We start from the raw sequence: 20731 nt of genomic DNA, 5'->3' as shown, positions 1-20731 counted from the left end.
AATCTACTTTCTCAAGCATCCTTGGACCTTGGAGGATCACTCAAGTCATCTCACTCACTCTCCAAAACCCCAATTGGATGGTGAGTCCCCATTGAAGACATGTGAAGATTCATCTGGTCGCCCAAGGACCTCAACCCTAATTCTTGATCCTCTTTGGCTTGTACAAGCTCCCATTCACCTTGAGTCTTGACCATACCATTGAGGACCCCTAATATCCAAATTTTGTTCATGCCACAACCCCTTGAATCACCTTAATAGATCCTTTGCACCTCAAAAACTTGATTTGTTTGGCTTTGGTTCTTGATGAAACTTGTGGTCCAAGAAACCCTAGTTTATGCATCCCTTGATTCTCTTCCTTGTCTCATTTGATTATACCATCATACAAAACTTCTTTCACTTTCATTTCAAGTCATTCGCAACCATTTTCTCATCAAATAAACATCCATTTCACCACGGGACAATGCCTTTGTTTTGGTCTTGATTCATCATTTTCAATGCTTTGGTTCACCCATGGACTTGATTTAAAATCATCCCACAAAGCTTAAAGCCTAATTTTCCATCATGATATGATCATATGAGCTTCAGAAATCCATCATGGCACCTTAAAAATCAAGATATCACAAAATGACATTTCTTGGTCATGTTGGTTGGTCGCATTTTGGCAAGAATGGCCTACCATTTGGTCCAAAGCCCGTAACTTTTTCACCTTTTAAGATTTTCAAGATCTTCTTTATGCCAAATTTCCTAATTGCGTCCCTTTTCAACTTTGTTTTTATGTCCAAGATCTAATTCATTGAGCAAGGACCTCAATTTTTACATTGACCAAGCTGGTCCAAATTCCTAGCCAGACCGAGAATCATGCCCAAGACCCACACTTTACCACATTGTGATTTCCAAACCACAACTCCTTTTGACCTGGTTCTTTTTTCATTTAATCAAGGACATGGCAAATAGTATTTGGCACAAGTTTCATGCAAAACGCATGAGCAAATTTCATTTGGCTCGAGTTCAAAGTTGTTGACTTGCCATGTTGCATAAGCCAGACCACACTTAACCATAATTTGCATAATCATGTTTTAGGCCACTAAACTTGTTTGTTCTTATGCCATTTAGTCCCAAAAATGTTGCAAAACACTCCAAGACACCAGTACAAGTCAGATTGAGCATGTTAAGTCACATTGTTAACCAACTCGAAGCAAAGTCAAAAAGAAGAATTTTGCCAAAAATGGTTAAAAGAAAAGAAGCATCAACACTGATTGAAGCCACCATTTCTTCACCAAAAGGATGCGAGATGAAAAGCAAACTAAATGGAGACAAATTACCGGGTCAGACACAACCACACTTTTCCAACAAGTTTCAAGTTTGAGCATGTTTTGAATTTCACCACTTTCTGAAGAAAACCATCTCCATTCTCCCTCTGAACCATCCCATCACCTTCCCTATAAATAGGGGAAGGTGTTCCATCAAAGAACCAAGCTTTTTAAGCCCGAAAACCTCTACTACAAAACCGAGTTCTTCCCCAAAAAAAGAGTTTCACTTTCAAAGTTTCAGGCCATTCTGAGTTCACTTAGTCGCCCAGAAACCTTCCCACAACATCCCTCAAGCTTTCCCAAACACCAAAATAACCTACAACCAACTTCCCTGAGCTGCTCATATTCACCGGAGTCACATTCTGAAACTGATTCCAAAACCGATTTCGATAAGGTAGTTGCACTCACCATTTTCACTCAAAAAAGTTTCCATCTTGCTCGAAATTCCTCTCTGAAGCTTAACCCCATGGTCTAAACCTAGATTTCTTCGTATCAACCATTTATTTTTATTTTTAGGTCAAATCAAATTTCTAAAATCTTGAGAAATTCTCCAGACTCAGAGCCAATCAATGGCTCATGAGTATGGAGATGGGGATGATGAGGTGTGGGGAGGTTGAATCCATGAGTGATTCCTTCCAAAAACACGAGTTCCAGAGTTCTATTTTCAATGGTTGGAGGTTGAAGATGATGCAATGATCATTGCTTCGCGCTTTTTTTAAACTCAAATGAATGTCGTGTCATGTTCTGGTTGGTTCTTTTTAGCACACGTGTTCATTTTGTTTAGTTTTAATATTTTATTTCATGGATGCGTTGAGTAGTCACCAAAGGGCGCTTGGCCCAGTGGATGAGGGTTGACCCCATGACCCCAAGCCAAGGGTTCAACCCCTAGCGCCCCCCATTTTGTGTTTTCTCTTTTTATTCTTTTCTTATGTTTAAACCATTTATTTTCTATTTCATTTTATTTTTTTCACCACCCATTTTAGTTCTGATTAAAATATTTCCAACATAAACTTGGTTTATTTTTCCCTATTTTATTTTATTGCACCTTTGGTTAATTTTATTTGGACATTTTTGGTTGACTTTTCATGCCTTGAATGATGGTGGCTAATGAGATCTATTAGGTCATGACCATGGTTGATTAGGGTTGATAAAACCTTCATTGTTTCAAATATATCAATGAATAATCAATGAATCATTCATGATACTTTAAGGCATTGATAGGTTGCCTTTATTTCAACCAAACCTAAGTCATTTGACACATAGATGAAGCCATGTTTGTGTATACTAACTTGCTAATCCATTTGACTTATTTTGATCCCATTGTTTACTAACCCTCTAACCATTATGATTACTTGTTTACTTTTTACATAAATCATTGTTTCATTGTCTAACATAATCAATAATAAACTTGTTGACTTGTAATCATAGAGTGATACAATCTTCCTTTTGTTAAACTATTGATAGATGTACTTGGGGTTGTATAATTTTCATTGTTCCAAATCTATTGTTAGATGATCATTGATCATCTTAAATACTTTGCATCAATGATAAGTTATCCCCTAATGCGCCATATTTTGAATCTTTTGACATATGGATAGATAATCCTCAAATGTTTACTTTGGACATATTACTAACCACTAACTATACCTCATTAACTTTGTTTACTATTAACCTTTGTTATTGTGATTTTGTTACTATTGTCTTGTGGTTTATTTTATGTCATCTGTACTCATTAACAATTGTTATTGTAATATTGTTATTATTACCTTTTGATTTACTTTTATGCCTTTACCTTGTAATTTACATTCAAGTACTCATTATCATCATCATAATCATTGTATATACTCATCATGCATGTTTATTATTGTTATTTACTTATTGTCCTCATACATAAAAAAACATGATAAAAGGATAAGACCAAAAAAATGCATTCCACTTGTAATCAACCATTAGACTTAGAGGATTTCATCTTAGGACCTTTTCTTGGAGGACCTTGCCCTTATCTTGTGATACATTGTTTCAACTTTGGATTTCATTTGTAACTTACATACCTGTTGTAAGAAAGGCATCATGGCACTACCCTAGGGAGACATGACTGTAAGACCATTATCCTTTGTTAGCTTAGGTCATTTTTGCACACACAAGGCTTTCTCTTGGACTACCTTACAATGAGACCCTTTACTTTCTTGCTTGGTTAATTTGTATTTTATTTATACGTCACCAATTTCATAATCAAATCAATAAACCCTTGATCCAACATCAAGTGGCATTTTCATAATCAAACTAAAAAAACAATAAAAATACGATTATAATTGTGCGCCACGAGCCTTAAGTGGAGGAGAATGAGTAATAATGGAACTCTCCTACCCTTACTCTGATTATTTTGGACACAAGATATTCGACTTATTTGTCTAGAATATTCACCTCCGCCCATAGATATTAGTACAATCTAATCACAAACAATCTTTTCATAAACCCTTATTCAAGGTAAAATCAACACAACCCATCAAACTCATTTTTGTGACTTAGGGAATCACTTCGAAAGACCTTTTCTCAAAGGTAAAATCAACCAACCCAGAAACATTTTTACTCCGAACTACAGAGCTCTGATTCTTCATCACCCGATGAATGATACGCAGGCACAAGGGCCACAATCCTTGGGGAGCAGAATAATAAAAAACCCAAAATCCAATTCTTTCACACTCTTTTGAAAATAAAGCAATAAACGAGATAAATACCCACACATGCAGACAACTTAAATGGTTTTCATGGAGTATCATGAACATGAGGGGTGTTAATACCTTCCCCTTGCGTAACCGACTTCCGAACCCCAATCTCGATTGTGAGGCCAATTCTTTATTTGTATTGCACTTCCTTTATCTCTTTCCCCCGAGGGTTTTATCGACTACTTCCCCTTTCCTTCTTATAGCAATAAATAAAATTCGGTTGTGGCTCTGTGTTTTTCCTTTTCTTTGTAAGAGGCACATACTTTCAGTCCCCATTTCGTTATCGTAACCCCGGTAGCGACAAGTATATCTAGTCTCAGCATCATTCATGATTCGACTTAAATAATAAATGGATCTTTCGATTTCATCATCTTCTTCTTGGGATAAGATACTCCCAATCATCGAGTCAGATGCAGAAACATACAAATTCATGGCTTTGTTCCTCATGAGAGGTAACAACATTGGAGGTTTCGACAGGTACCTCTTAATCTCATCGAATGCTTGTTGATGTTTCGATCCGTATCTAAAACCTTCTTCTGTCTTTAATCATAATAGTGGTGATAATACTTTTGCTTTGCCACTTAGATCTGAAATAAATCTCCTTAGAAAGTTGTTTTTTTCCCAACAAGGACGACAACTATTTCTCATTTGTCGGATATTCAGTATTTTGCATAGCTTTTGTCTTGTTTGGGTTTATCTATATTCCCTTATTATGGACTACAAAGCCAAGAAGATCTCCTGCATGAATACAAAAAACACACTTTAACGGGTTCATTTTAAGCCCATATTTCCTCATCCTTTTGAATGCTCATCGAAGGTGGTCGAGATGACCATCCTTGGATGAAGATTTTATGGTGATGTCATTGATGTACACTTGCATGAATTTTTTGATGAAATCATGAAAGATTGAGTTCATTACTCTCTAGTAAGTAGTATCAGCATTATTTAGACCAAAAGGCATCACTACCCATTCATATGTGCCTAAGGCCTCTGGGCATCGAAACTTCATTTTCTCTATGTCTTCCTCTGCAATGAAAATTTGGTTGTAACCAGAGTATCCATCAAGGAGACTTAGGTATTCGAATCCAGCCGCATAACGACCAATATCTCATCCACTGACATTCGATATTCGTCTTTGGGAGTAACTGCATTAAGGTCTCTAAAGTCTATGAAAACTCTAAGGATATCATTTTTCTTAATAATTGGAACAATATTAGTAAGTGATTTAACATACCTGGCAGGTCTGGTGAACTTGCTATAGAGCAACCTTTTGATCTCATCTTTAATCTTTGGCATGATGTTAGGCGCAAGCCTTCATGGGGTTTGCTTCACAAGCTTCTTGTCAGGTCTGATCAGTAGCTTTAGTTCGACTAATTCACGGTTGAGCCCATGTATTTCATCATAGTCCCAAGCAAAATAATTTATGAATTCTCTCAATAATTCAATTACTTCTACTTTCAAGTGTGGTTCGTTTTTTCACTAATGTACGTCATCCTCTTTGTCGTCCCATCTCCCAAGTCTACCTCTTCCAAAGGATCATGTGCCTGCATTTTCCTGATCAAAGTTATTGGGTTCTTATTGAACCCCAAAGGCTCATCGTCATAGATGTAATCTAGCCTTCGACTTTTTGAAGTTGTTGTTTAGCCGGTAAAGCCATATTGATGTTCCCAGAAATTCTCAGGCCTAATGGTTTTGACAACCATTATTTGTTAATATTCAACCTCTAAGGCCACCAATATTCTATTTTCAGCCACATAGGCCTAAATCTGAACCAACACGTCTGAATCAATCATGATCACCATCCGATTATGACTATCGGTTGTACCCTCAGACAATTTTGTACTCCCAGGTAAACCTGCATTGAGGGTGTAGGTTCACCTTGTAGCTCATTCTCACCCTTCAAATTTATACTCGCTTCCGACGGGCCTACATGGTGGAATTTTAGACATTTTTTGGTCAAAGTTAAGTTGTTGATGTGATTGACATCTTCTCTAAAGAAACTCAGATTCGCCTCGATCATTTTGATGACTCGATCAGGCTTCTAGATGGTGATCCTCTGATGCATCGATGAGGGTACACACCCTACCCAATGCAACCATTTTCTTCCCAATAGCAAATTTTAGTTTTCTTTATTCGGCACTGTAAGACCCCAATTTTGACCCTAAGATCCCTCATGCTATCTCATCATTTGCATTAACTTTGGGATCACACCTTGGCATCTTCCTTACCCATCCTTCATTGGGTTTGTATTGGGAGAGATAACCAAGCACATTTGATTGTATCATACTTTATTTTATTTTGTTTACTTACCAAAATGCCAAAAATATGTCTATGTATGTCTTTGTTTCTTTTGTAGGTAGTGTGTGTCCACCTATGCCATATCAAACTCACAACTAGGGTTTAAGACCCTCAAAGAAAATAGATCAATCCAACAATGATAAAATTTGGTTCTAAACATCATATATGAATCCCCATGTTCTTAATTTATTAATTTGATCAAGAGTTCATCAAGAGTTTGAAGCATGTTTGCCTTGGAAGCCCTAATTCATCTGGGTATCTTGTGTGAATTCCTCAGCAAGTTTCTTCAACAATTGGTTAAATATAGAAATGGATACTTCATTTTACATCATATTATGCATGTATGATCCTCCATGAGTACCAAAGATCAAGATAACTTCAAGTTTGCAAGTTGGTTTAAAGAAGTTTCAAAGAGAAAGTCAACTGGTCAAAACTGGGGTTCCCTAAACCCTATCTCCTACGATTTTTGTCATATGAAATTGATTTCAAGAGAAACTTTACTCCCTGTGACATTTCAAACAACTCTCATGTTGGCATCAAGAGCTAGTTTTGCTTGGAAATTCATTTTTTATGGTGAGAGATTATTGGTCATTTTGTTTGTGCCCTAGTTAGGAGGTCAACTTGCCAAGACCATAACTTGCTCAATGTTTATGATATGAAGGTCATCCAAGTTTCATGAACAATTTCAAGATGTCTTCTCCAACTTTTCTTCTTTGAGAAATGTTGAATTCTACTTTCAAGGGCATGTTCCAAGAGGAAACATTGTAGGTCATTTTGGGCATTTACCATTGAACAAACATTTTTCCCCAACTTCTAAAATGCATAACTCCCTCATGCAAAATCCAAATGATTTTTGTGACCAAATTGAATAGGTATGAAAGATATACAACTTTGGTGAAGGAACCATTTTCATTTGAAGCTCATAGCAAAAGTTGTTCAAGATGGAAGAAGTGGTCATTTGACTTTGTACTTAGAATTTTTTTAACTATGTTTAATTTCTCCAACTTCCACCTCAAATTTCATCATGATCCAAGCTCCAAATGGAAAATTGTTAAACATGAAAATCGTTCCTCTTGATGTCAACTTTCCAAAAAGTTTAAGATCACTTTATTTAAATAAGAATTGAGGGAGTTGTGTATGGTTCCTTTGTTGGGTTTGTTTTGGCATGTTTTGAATTCAAGTGATTATTTCTCTTCGCATGCTTACATGTGATGATTTCAGTATCGATTATGCACGAATTAGAGTGGGATTACATCATGGTTTCGGCCCAAATCAATGCCCATGCATCCATGCACCATTGTTTCTATTTTTGGCCAAAATTTCAAAGGGTGCAAAACTGAATTCCATAGCCTATATATATCATTGCATTGCCTCAAGATCAACACACACGCATTGCCCAAGCCTTTCCAGATCATTTCTAAACCCTACGCTCTAGAATACCTTGAATATTTCTTTGAAATCGAGTTTGAATTTCACCTTCTGTTTTGAGATTCAAACTCCAAGGATTCATTACCTTTTTCATCTCAATTGGTCACTGCAAGCAAGAGGAGGAAGAACCAAGTGAATTCAGATCAAGATCAAGCCAGCTTAGAGCTACCCGAAGTTGAAGACTGCTAGCTATTGGAGTTTCTTGATTGGATATTTTGGATATCTTTATTTGATGACATGGCCTTCATTTAATTTGCTCGGATATTGCTTAAGCATGTTGCCTGATAAAGTCCAAAGGAAAATGGGTTTGTATATGACATTTTTGTCTGTTGGATTGCATCCCATTGGTTAGACCTTTTCAACCCTCAACTTTTAAATTCTTGTCTAGGATAGTCCCTTCATCTCCTCCCACTTCTTAATTTTAAAAATCTCTCCCTCTTTTCAAAACCTTCGTTGTTTGTGATTTTCAACTTAGACATTATTTTAATGATTAGAAACATTGGCCTTATGCCAATGAATTTTAAAAATATTTTTCTTAATCAAACTTATAAATGAACTTAACAATATTGACTTGAATTTCAAAAGATACAAAAAGAACTAACAACCCCATTCAAAACTTTGGCCTTTTGTGCCCTCTTCTTAAATTTTTGTTAAAAATCAACTCACCAACTTATTTTAAATTTTTACCGCGAACTATGAGGTTTTGATCCCTTATTTTTATGTTGGTATGTATGCACAAGACCGTAGGTCTTGTCAAAAAAATAATTAAATGAATTCTTTTCTCATCCGGTTATTCTTTTTTTTATCAAACATCATTTAGACCAAATCACTTGCACACAAAAAGGGCTCCCTAGGAGTACCTAGGACACTTTGGGTGCTAGCACATTCCCTCTGTGTAACCAACCCCCTTACTTGTATTCTCTGGCATTTTATTAGTTTTGATTTGAAAACTTCTTATCTTTGGGTTTTGTTCGTACTTTTGCCCTTTTCCTTTGGAAACAATAAAAGCGTGGTGGCGATTCTGGTTTTATTGACGTCAAGTTTATCCATCACTTGATGGTCATGAATTTACCGCTACCGAAATTAAGTGGCGACTCTGCTGGGGAGTAGTCCTCAGTGGGTTTAGCCTACTTTTTGTGTGTATATATTTGTATATTTGATTGTTTGTTTGTATATTTTATTGTATGATATTTTGTCTGTTATGCTTGGTGATCTCTATGTGGTGAGATAAGTTCTAACCCGAACTTGAGTGCAATCTAAGATAGGAGGGTGGTATAGTCATGTTGGCTTTAAAGGAGTAGTCCTGAAAGAGTTGGCATGAGATCCCCCACTCAGTGGAGACCTATTTAGAGCTACTGATGTCACACAAGTAATTTATGGATAGGCATTACTTTCTCTAATTTGGAGGTCCGAGAAGTTGAGGACCGTAGAATATTTAACCCAACTTGGCCTATTTAGGACGTAGTGCAAAGACTATTCAAGTGTAGACTTGATCACAGTTGTTATGCGATACTACACTTAAACGAGTTTCTCTTGAGAATACTATGGGTTGATGAGTCAGTCATCCTAACCTGTAGTATCTGATATATGAGATTAAGACTCTGGGAACTTTTGTATAACATGATCTATAGGTCTTTATCCTTAGTACACTCCTTTGGGATGGTTCTTAACCCGACTTCATGCTCACGACTCACAATAAACCCTTTGATTCTTGGTTGATCTGATCAAGTCTTGTCAATATCAATGGAACTTGGATGTTGATAAGGTGAAAAACATAATCCACCAAAATGGATGATTGATCTTGATGATGAATTGATCCATCCCTTGACATTTATTTGTGTTTGCCTTGTGTGTGACCCCTTGTGTATGATTGTTGCATTCATGCATACATGCGCATCATGACATTCATCATAGAAAATAAATTTCATAGAACTACGGTCTTGTTTGAAAATATTTTCAAACCATGGATTATGGACGAAGGAACACTAAGAATTACAGTTTTTGATGTCCTGATTTAAAAGAGCTAAGGAAGTCGTCATCCTTTGTACTAGATCCCATGGACTTCAAGCAACGTAATGGGAAGCTCTTGTTTGTGTTATCTACTGACGAGGTTGAAGGACTTCTGAGTGTTTTGGTTCAATTTGATGACCCTTTTTACCGGTGCTTCACTTTTCCGGATTATCAGCTCGTGCCCACATTAGAGGAGTATGCCCATCTCTTAGGTATACCCGTATCTGATAAGGTACCCTTCAGTGGATTAGAGGAGATCCCGGGATCTCATGTCATAGATGAAGCTCTTCATCTGAAAAAAATCTGAGATTGATGCTTCTTTGGTAAAGAAACGAGGAATTCTTGGGTTGACTTATGAATTTCTCATTGGTAGAGCTACTGTTTTTGCTCAAGCCAGTAGCATGGATTCTTTTGAGGCTATCTTGGTATTGCTCATTTATGGCTTGATGTTGTTCCCTAATATTGACAGTTTTGTTGATGTTAACGCCATTAGAACTTTCTTGATTGGGAATCTTGTTCTGACTCTGTTGGGTGACATATATTTATCTTTGCATTTGATTAATTCTAAAGGTGGTGGGACTATTTTAAGTTGTGTTCCTCTCCTGTACAAGTGGTTTATTTCGCACTTGCCTCAGACGCTTGCTTTCGTGGAGAACCGACAATGTCTACAGTGGTCCCAGAGACTTATGTCTCTCACTAATGATGATATTATTTGGTATGATTCTAAATTGAGTAGCTTGGACATTATTGGTAGTTGTGGTGAATTCTCTAACGTGCCTCCCATTGGTACGCAAGGAGGAATCAACTAAAACCCAACATTGGCTCATCGTCAACTTGGGTTCCCCTTGAGAGATAAACCTAACAACACTCAGTTAGAGGGTCTATTCTATCAAGAGGGTAAAGATCCCAACTTTTTAAGAGTAGAATGGTGTGTGCTTGGTGCAATGTCCATAGCAAAGGAAGATCCGAGCTTGGTCCACGCAACTGTGTAACTTTGGAAGCTTATACTATTTAGGTGGAGAAGAGAGCTTTGGAGCTGAAGATGCCATACGCTTGTGAAAGAAATATGTATGTGGTTATGTCTGAGCCATCAACTCTCCCTAACCAAGATGTAGAGGAGTTGGAAGATAAACTTGCCAAGATGAAGCAAGAGAGAGACTTGTGGGAAGAACGGTTCCATGCTTTAAGCCGAAAGCATGAGGAGTTACAACTTGAGTCGAAAGACAAGGATGCACTTATTGAGATTCTTGAAGACCGTGCAGTGAAGAGACAGGGAGAACCAGAGGGTTTATTTTCCTCTAGTATGCCTCAGCCTTCCGGTGCTTGGAAGAAGATTGTTGACCAGTTTGTCCTTGAGAAGGCTCAGATGAAGACATCCTTTGAGTCCAAGATCCGACGCATCCGAAGGAAGTATGCCCCCATAGCCAGATCATCTGATGTAGTTGTTAGGGATCCTTAGAATGATAGTTTCCTTTTCTCTTATATTTGTACTTTCGTTTCTGAAATTGTACTCAGTGTAATCCTACCAATTTTTTTAATGAAAAAAAAGAGATTTTTATGGTCAATTGAATTGTTATTGCTAATTAAGAATATTTGCAAGAAAGACTTCATGTGTTCCTTGAAATTAAAATAAAAAACATTGCATTTCATGCATCATTTGCATAACAGGTTTCTTCCGCCAGGTGTCTTATCAATTCTTCTTTTGTGTATCAGCTAAGCTAACCCATCCTTACAACACCCGAGCTAATCGTTTGAAAATAATGGAACACCTCGAGCAAGAGAATAGAGAGCTAAAGGGTGAGATCGCCAGACTTACAACCCTGATGGAGTCTGTGATAGCTGCTTAGAACTAGCAGTCCCCACCTCCTGCAACTCCTCCTCCTCCTCAGAGGACTGTCATATCAGAGATTACTTTATCATTTGTTCTTGTGGCAGCTAGCCAGTCGGTTCCTGCCATGCCAGCTGGATTCCCGTGGGGAATGCCACCTAATTTTGTGCCTGAAGGGTATGCACCCACTTATGTTTCTCTGTCGGCATCTAGCCCGGTCATGTTAGTGCCTCCTCCTATTATTCATACTCTGCCTCATGTTAAGGAAACTATTTACCACTCTGAGTCGTCTGAAGGTCCAAATGTTTATGAGAAAATGGATGAAATTAAGGACTAGTTCCTTGAGTTGCGCAAGGAATTGAAGACTCTAAGAGGAAAGGATTTGTTTGGGAAGAGTGCTACTGAGTTGTGTTTAGTTCCTAATGTCAATATTCTGGTGAAGTTCAAGGTCCCAGACTTTGAAAAATACAAAGGGAATACTTGTCCATTGAGCCATCTTGTTATGTATAACAGGAAGATGTCTACTCAAACTTATTATGGTCAGCTGCTGATTCACTACTTCCAGGATAGTCTGAATGGAGCTTCCCTGAGATGGTACATGGGCCTGGACAATGCTAGCATCCATACTTTCAACAACTTAGGTGAGGCCTTTGTCAAACAGTACAAGTATAGTATGGATATGCCGCCAGATTGAGATTAGTTGAGGTCTATGTCTCATAAGGACAAGGAGACACTTAAAGAATATGCTCAAAGATAGAGGGAGTTAGCTGCTCAGATTAGTCCACCTTTAGAAGATAAGGAGATGACCAAGATTTTCCTGAAGATGCTGAGTTTATTTAATTATGAGTGTGTGATTGCAAGTGCCCCCAATGATTTTACCGAGATGGTAAACATGGGGATGAGATTAGAGGAAGGAGTCTGTGAATGTCGTTTATCTAAATATGAAGCGTCAACCATCAAAAAGTATGGTGGGAGAAACTAACGCAATATCAGTTGGGAGGCAGAGGAGGCCTCATGTGAGGAAAAGTTCTCAATCCCATCAGCATCAACACCAAGTATCTTCAGTGATTCCAGTTTTTTCCAATAATTCAACTAATCAATCAGTTCCAATTCAACAACAATAACAATAACAACCGCAATAATGAACCAATTACAATAACAACAATCATCATCAGCAAAGTTTTGATAGGAAAAAGGTCCCTTTTGACCCTATTCCTGTGACGTACGCCGAGTTGTATCCTTCCTTGGTACTCAAGAATCTAGTCCAGCCAAGGAATCCTCCACAAATTCCCGAGCCACTACCGTTGTAGTTCAAGCCTGATCTTCATTGTGCTTTTCACCCGGGATCCCCTGGTCATGATATAGAGAATTGCTACCCACTGAAGTATGAAGTTCAGAAGCTTGTGAAGATTGGTATGGTGTCCTTTGAAGACAGAGCGCCGAATGTCAAAGTCAACCTGTTGCCTGCTCATGGTAACACTTCTGTCAACATGGTGAACGGTTGTCTAGGGAATTTTAGAGTTTTTGATGTATGTCGCATCCACAGGTCTTTGATGGAGATGCATAGAACTCTATTTTTGATTAGTGTTTGCGAACATGACCATGACAATTGTGTGATTTGCTGTGTGAACCCTCGTAGGTGTATAATTGTCAAGAGAGATATTCAAAAGTTGATGGATGACAATGTCATTCAAATTCAACAATCAAGGGATATGGGTGATGATGTGAATGTCATCGTGCCAGTGTTCAAGACCCCTAAGCGAGTAGTTATTCAATTTGATAGCAGCAACAACAATAATGTCAATAGATCGGTATCACCATTGGTTATACGGTTGGTAGACCCAATCCCCTATGCATCCAATAAAGTTGTTCCATATCAGTATAATTCCATAATGAGTGAAAAGGGTCAAGAGGTTCCTCTCCCAGTTGTAGATTCTGTGGTAAGTATCGCAGATGTAGTGAAGGTGACCCATAGTGGCAGTGTGTTCCGTCAAGTTTTTCCTAAGATTGTGGAAGATGTTCCTGCAGTTGTTCCAGATAGTGCTCCAACGTGTCAGTCTGGTGAGTCCAACAAGTTGAAGACTAATGATGATGATGAGGTGTTACGATTGATTAAGATAAGAGAATTCAATGTTATGGAGGAGTTTCTCCAAACGCCGTCAAAGATTTCAATGTTATCATTATTGATGAATTCTGAGGCACACAGAGAAGCATTGTAGAGAGTATTGGAACAAACTTGTGTAGAACATGATGTGACTGTGGATCAGTTTGACCATATTGTTGCTAACATTACTCCCTGTAACAACCTGAGCTTATGTGATGAAGAACTTCCTGAGGAAGGCATGAATCACAATTTGGCGCTTCACATTTCAGTGGGTCGTAAGGAGGGCGCTTTGTCCAATGTATTAGTTATTGGTGTAAGCCCTAGAGGCCAATACTTTTGGTACTTGTATCAAATTATTTATTAATAATAAAAGGCTTTTTCTTTATTACGTTTGTTTAATAAAGTCCCTAGAATAGTTAGTCCGTTTAATGCATCAAGTGTGACTTGATCATGAGACCACATTAAACATAAGGACACTATTCTTAAAGTATCCGTAGTCGAGCTTTATTGTGAAGTGGGATAACATTAAAGCATTGAGACTATTATGTTTGTAGACTGATGATCACATCTCATGGATCATGGATAAAGAGTTATCAAGTCTTAAACATAGGTATGAATATTAAGAGTAATATTTATACCGGATTGACCCGCTATGAGAATACTATATAGAAAGTTATGCAAAGTGTCATAAGTTATTCTCATGGTGATAATGGTGTATACCATTCTTCGACCTAAAACCACTGTGGACCCTAGATGTAGAGTCGAGTGCTTTATTGCTGATCCAACATTGTCCGTAACTGGATAACCATAAAGACAGTTGATGGGTACTCCACGAAGCATGCTAAGGGACATGAGTGTCCTAGATGGAATTTGCCCATCCTGCGTAACAGGATAAATGTCTATGGGCCCAATATTGAACTGGACAAGGATGACACGGTCTATACCTTGTGTTCAATATAGACATAAGGACAAAAGGGTAATTATACACATAATCATTATCACAGGAGGTTTTGTCAGATCACATGACATTTTCGTGTCTTGGGTAGCAGTGATGTGTTGCTAGATACCGCTCACTGTTTATTATGTTAAATGTGTGATTTAATATAATTGCCAACGCCGCGAAAACCTACAGGGTCACACACAAAGGACGGATTGATGAGAAATAGAGTAACTAAGGAACACCGTAAGGTACGGTGCACTTAAGTGGAAGACGAAATATGGTAAGGTACCAAATACTTAAGTGATTTTGGCATATTATAAGATATGGGCCAAAATACACTTAAGTGGGCTTTTAGCTTGAAGCCCACACAAGTGGTTCTATAAATAGAATCCTTGGGTAGATGCATTGTCACTCAGACTAAAACTCAAGTGAAGACTTGGAGTTTCGTTTCCCTCTCTCTCACTCAAAGCCTTCATTCGTACCAGCTAGCACTGAGATTGAAGGAACCCGTTCATGTGGACTGAGTAGAGACGTTGTCATCGTTCAACGTTCGTGATCGCCACAAGAGGTAATGATTCTATCACTGATCATGCCCATTCGTAAGGATCACTAAATTGAGAAATTTTTAAATTCCGATGCGCCTTGGATGGCAATTCTCCTTCAGTGGTATCAGAGCCACTTACGAAACCATGAATCTGATAACTGTTTTTGTTCTGTATTAATATGATTAAAGACAGAATGAATCAAAGATTAAATTGAGATCGATCAAGTTATATATATATGATATATGTAATCTTGATGCAAAATACATTATATATGATATAGTGTTCTCGTTTCGTTCATTCAAACACTCAATGGTTGTTTTCCTTTGAGCGATCAATGGTCATTTGCTTCTTGATCCGACATTAGTATGGGGAAGCAATGACGTGTTGATCAATCATACTGAATCAGCAATCGAGATGTGTTTGACGGTCTGAAATTGGTGCATCAGGGTTAGTGACGGCACAAGGGTTGTGTTGTCAGAGAGTTATGCGATTATGGTTGTAACTGCACAAGAGTTGTGCTTTCTAAACACTTTTCCGAACAGTGTTAACCGGTTAACGCATATGGTTAACCGGTTAACGCAATACGAAATAAATTTTTAAAATTTTTCAAACAGTGTTAACCGGTTAACGCATTTGGTTAACCGGTTAACGCAAGACGGAAAACAGTTTTCCAAGAGATTTTCAAACAGTGTTAACCGGTTAACACATTTGGTTAACCGGTTAACGCAAGGCAGAAAATAATTTTTGAACAGATTACAAACAGTGTTAACCGGTTAATGCATTTGGTTAACCAGATAACGCAAGGCAAAATTCACCCTTTCGGCTAAATCAGTGTTTTAAAGTATCAAGTGTTGATGCGAAAAATGACGTCGATTTTAAATGAATTGTTCATTAAAATTTTCGAGCAGGGGCGCTGCCCCTTCGACCCCGCAAGGGGCGCTGCCCCTTCAGTGCTATTCAGGTCATATATGAACCTGTTGTTGAACTTTATTCCATTGTCAAGTCATATATGAACCTGTTGTTGAGCCTTATTCAGGTCATATATGAACCTGTTGTTGAGCTTTATTCCAGTGTCAGGTCATATATGAACCTGTTCTGAAGAGTCTTTCTCTATGATTGTTTCAGTGTTGTCAGGTCATATATGAACCTGATGTTGAGCTTTCATTCCAGCATTACCAGGTCATATATGAACCTGTTGATACACTCTTCTTGAATTTTTCTGAGTTTGTTAGGTCATATCTAAACCTGCTGTCAGAACTTCTTGATATTCCCCAGCATTGTCAGGTCATATATGAACCTATTGTTGTGTTTTATTCCAGTATTGCCAGGTCATATATGAACCTGTTGTAGCATTTTTTTTCCTTATTTGGGTTTAGTAAGTCATATGTGAACTTACTACCGAAATCTCTTGTATTATAAGTATCGTTTATCAAATTTCACTTTGAGTACTCCCCAGTGTGTGTCTGATTCTCCAGCAGGATTTATTTTCCCTAGCAAGTTTGTTCTTACCATTTGTCTGTCTCCCTATGGACCATCCGCATTCCCCACAAGTTGGTCTGCCTAGTAGCATCTCCTGTTAAGGGTTCACCATATCCCTAGCAGATAAAAATTTCAAAAAAAAAGAAGAAGAAAATCTTGCATCGACACATATCATATCATATCATATCATGTCATAGGAATTCAGGAACAAATCCGGGTCTTCTTAGTATTTAACTATCTCCCACTATGATCATATGAAGAGTGTCCTGCTTCATATTCTCTAGTTGAAGATACTTAAATAGGGGCAACTGTCAAACCCCGAATTTAGATCCATCTGCATTCATCCACTATGCATCATGCATTCATTTTAGTATAAACACTAATTCACGTCTGAGGTCAATCGTTGACTTTCTGGTCAATTAGTTGACCAAAGTCAACCGTCCTTTCCCAAATCCATATTGTCTCGATTTTGATAAACATTGGTCATTATCTAGGTTTTTTGATCATGGTGCTTTTGATTATAAAATGGATTCTAATTATTTGACTTTTTAATTTTCAATTTGATTTTAATTTCAAATTAAGTCTAATTCCAAATTTCAATTTAATCTTAATTGTGTTTTTACTAATGATTCAAACTCTAATTGATTTTAATTTTCAAATAAATGTTAGAATTGATATCAAAGTAATTTTAACAAATTATAGATTAATTTGATTTTAATTGGTTTTATTGGTTTTTTTTATTTTAAATTGACATTTAGATGAGTCTTAGATTATTTCTAAAATCCATATCCATTTCTATAACCACAAATTCATTTCATTCAAACCAAGTTTGTTACAACCATTTTTTTATGTAAATGTCATAAGTTTCCGACACTAGATAACCATTGCATTTGCCAATTTCATTCCAATTCCAAATTACATTTGCGCTCAAAGCGTATAAATCACAAAACCATGATGTTACACAAGCATTACAACATTTCCATAAATTACAAAGTCATGTTCCAAATTACATTTCACAACATTTTCTTACAAGTTCATCATATTACATAAATCCTACAAGTACAATCCTAATGAACAATCAAAGCCCAATTTCAAGCACAATTTCAAACATTCCATTATAATTTCATACTACATACCAAATTACCACAAATCCAATACATTTCCTTTCGCATTATCAGTCACCATACACACCTTAACACTATTAGTCATTACCGACAAGTCCATACATTACAATATCAAAGTCCACAGCAACCCTTCAGTTTCGAGAAAACACTTTGGCTAATGGCAGTATGTCATCATGCCCTCCAGGATGTCAAATTTCACGGGGAGTTAAGTATATACATCATCTTCCGCAACAGGTAAATCATTTGCCTACTATGGGGGATTCTTCTTACGGCACGCGTGAATTGCCCACATCCAATGCCTTCCCAGAATCACCTATTCCTTCAGAGGTTGGGAAACCACCTAGGCGGGCCAAATGACCAAAGGAAAGTAAGTCTGTTTCACCCAACAAGAAGACTCCATAAACTACTAGAAAGGTCAAGAAGGAGGGTGAAAATTTAAACAAGACAATGATTGCCAACAACAAAGCACTTGAATGGAAGAGTAGTCAGGAAATTATAAACGAAAGTGATGAACTTAACAAGCAGTTAGTGGTCTCAAAGGCTGATTGGAAACCCCAGGACTTGGCACTGAATCAAGTTGCATACGACGATTCAACCATGCCAGCACTAGTGTGCTCTTGTACTGGCGTTCTCAGACAATGCTACAAATGGGGTAATGGAGGTTGGTAATCTGCTTATTGTACAACCACTTTATCGGTGTATCCACTTCCAGCAGTGCCCAACAAAAGGCATGCACGAGTAGGCGGTAGGAAAATGAGTGGAAGTGCTTTTAATAAGCTGCTTAGCCGGCTTGCAGCTGAAGGACATGATCTCTCACACCCAGTTGACCTTAAAGACCATTGGGCCAAGCATGGTACAAATCGATATATCACAATGAAGTAGATCACATGATGTTTTTCTTTGAGAGGAGCACTAAGACGGTTAGCATATCATTGTCTTTTTCAACTGAGTCGCCCGCGAATATGATTGTGAACCTGCAGAACAACAATTGACGGCATTAAAGAACTATGACAGATGCAAAACCAGCAAAAGCAACTCTGTTACCACAAGGAACATCTTCAACAGTCCATCCTGCATTACCGTCCAAGTCAAAAGTCCACAAGCTAAACAAACATGCCCTATAGTTCGTTTTGAGGAATCAGACCCTGCAAATCAAAGACACGAATCATAATAGAAAAATAGAAAGCAAGAGAAACAGAATAGTAATAAGGGTGTTGATAAACAAGAAGGCAATGATGAAGTTAGCTTTGATGTTTTTTTCTGTTGGGCTTCACCGTAACTGTTGTTGATGCTCGTTTCGATTCAGATTCCTTCATCATTCAACTGCTCTCCAAAGGTGATGCAAGTAACAAGGCATTATGTGATTCCTGCCTTTTCACAAAACCAATCCCTCCTCGGTGTCGTAATACTCAGCTTGCAAAACTTGCATTTGCACAAGATCATTGAACTTGAACCAACCTGTAACAAATTCACAATGAAGTCGCACCAACAAGGCCGTGCGAAAACCGAAACCGCCCATGTACTGTTGCTAATTTTCACTGCAGTGAAAAATACAGATAATTAGCAAAGGCAGTAAATTTCAAGAAATATCCCAAAATAGAATTGAGACAAAGCAGAGGAAGAAAAGTGCAGGTCTGTTTTACCATTTCTGAATCTAGCATCAAATAGAGCAGACCAAATTCTGAGCACCGAAAGGAGTTGGCAGATACCTGTTTCAATCTACAATACGCCAACCCAAAACCCTAGTTTGTTGGATATAAAAGGTGAGAGGTGAGTTAGCATTGATACATGGAGGTTTAATCTTCCTTGATTCAAATCTAATTCATCTTGATCATAGATCAAGTGAATGGCTTTGCATTAAGGATAGGTTGCTTCCTAAATCATGCAAAGAACCTAAATCAATACAAGATCATTTCTTATCTTCTTTTTGGCATGGCAAGTTGTTGGAGTTTGATTCACTAATCAAGACCTCTAACTTGTGTTCTTGCCTACATTATTATTGACCGGCCTCAGATGGTTGTAACTTCTACATAAGTCCAATTACGATTGCTTAACATAGCGCTAAATTGCCTTATGGCACACTAACTCTAACACTAACCATTAACCAGTAACATTTACTTCTTGCTCTTTACATTTATGCAATTTACTATTCTTGTACATATTATTCATTTGCTCTTTCCTTTGCTCCTTTGAGCACATGTTTATGTTAATGCAATTTTCCTTTTGTTCACTTGAGCACATAATTGTGTATATATTATTGTGCTTGTGTTTTGTTTTGATTATTGTGGACCAAATGCAAAAATGGACAAATGGACTTAGCTTCTAGGACATTCCCTATGCAAATTGGAGTAAAATAACCTTAATGTTGAAGATGGATTAGAAGGACCAAACCTCTAAACTCACTCTTGTCCATTCTTGATTTACTTCATAGAACTTTTTGATGTGTGTGCTTCTGTGCTAGGGGATCCTATGTGAGCCAAATTGAAGAGCCATTGCCATGTTCATCCAAAGTGAAAGATACAAGAGACATTAGGGATCTTCTAAGAGCTTGTTTGATTTTGTTGATTGCTTGAGCTTACACTTACTTTGCTTGTATGTTCCAAAGGATGGGAGCTACTTGGATCATCAATATGATCTCAAGAGAGGAACTCCATTTGTGGTCTTGTTTCTTATCCCTCATCTCTTGTATGATTAGGACTCTAGCCATTCTTCTTCTTCCCTCCACTCTAACCCAAGCCAAATTTTTTTTGCAAACATTTAACACTTGTTTTCAAACATTAGAAACCTAAGCACTATGCTTTTGATTTTCAAACTTTCTTTTCGTAACACTTATTTTGAATTGAATCTTTAAGTCAACTTTGACCATATTTTGTAAATACTTCTTATTGGTAAATATAACCCATTCAAATATTTTTTTGGTTTCAATGGCCACTTTCTTA

At 37.5% G+C, this 20731-nt stretch overlaps 1 pseudogene; it reads left to right on the top strand.

Annotated features, from left to right (window-relative positions):
- The first annotated feature begins 13492 nt into the window (after positions 1-13492).
- On the top strand, positions 13493-18674 carry LOC127102314 (protein BASIC PENTACYSTEINE6-like; annotated as a pseudogene).
- Positions 18675-20731: the final 2057 nt, after the last annotated feature.

Source organism: Lathyrus oleraceus, chromosome 1, assembly GCF_024323335.1.
Source record: "Lathyrus oleraceus cultivar Zhongwan6 chromosome 1, CAAS_Psat_ZW6_1.0, whole genome shotgun sequence".
In the NCBI taxonomy this organism is placed as follows: Eukaryota; Viridiplantae; Streptophyta; class Magnoliopsida; order Fabales; family Fabaceae; genus Lathyrus; species Lathyrus oleraceus.
This window is presented reverse-complemented; position numbering and strand designations above follow the sequence as displayed.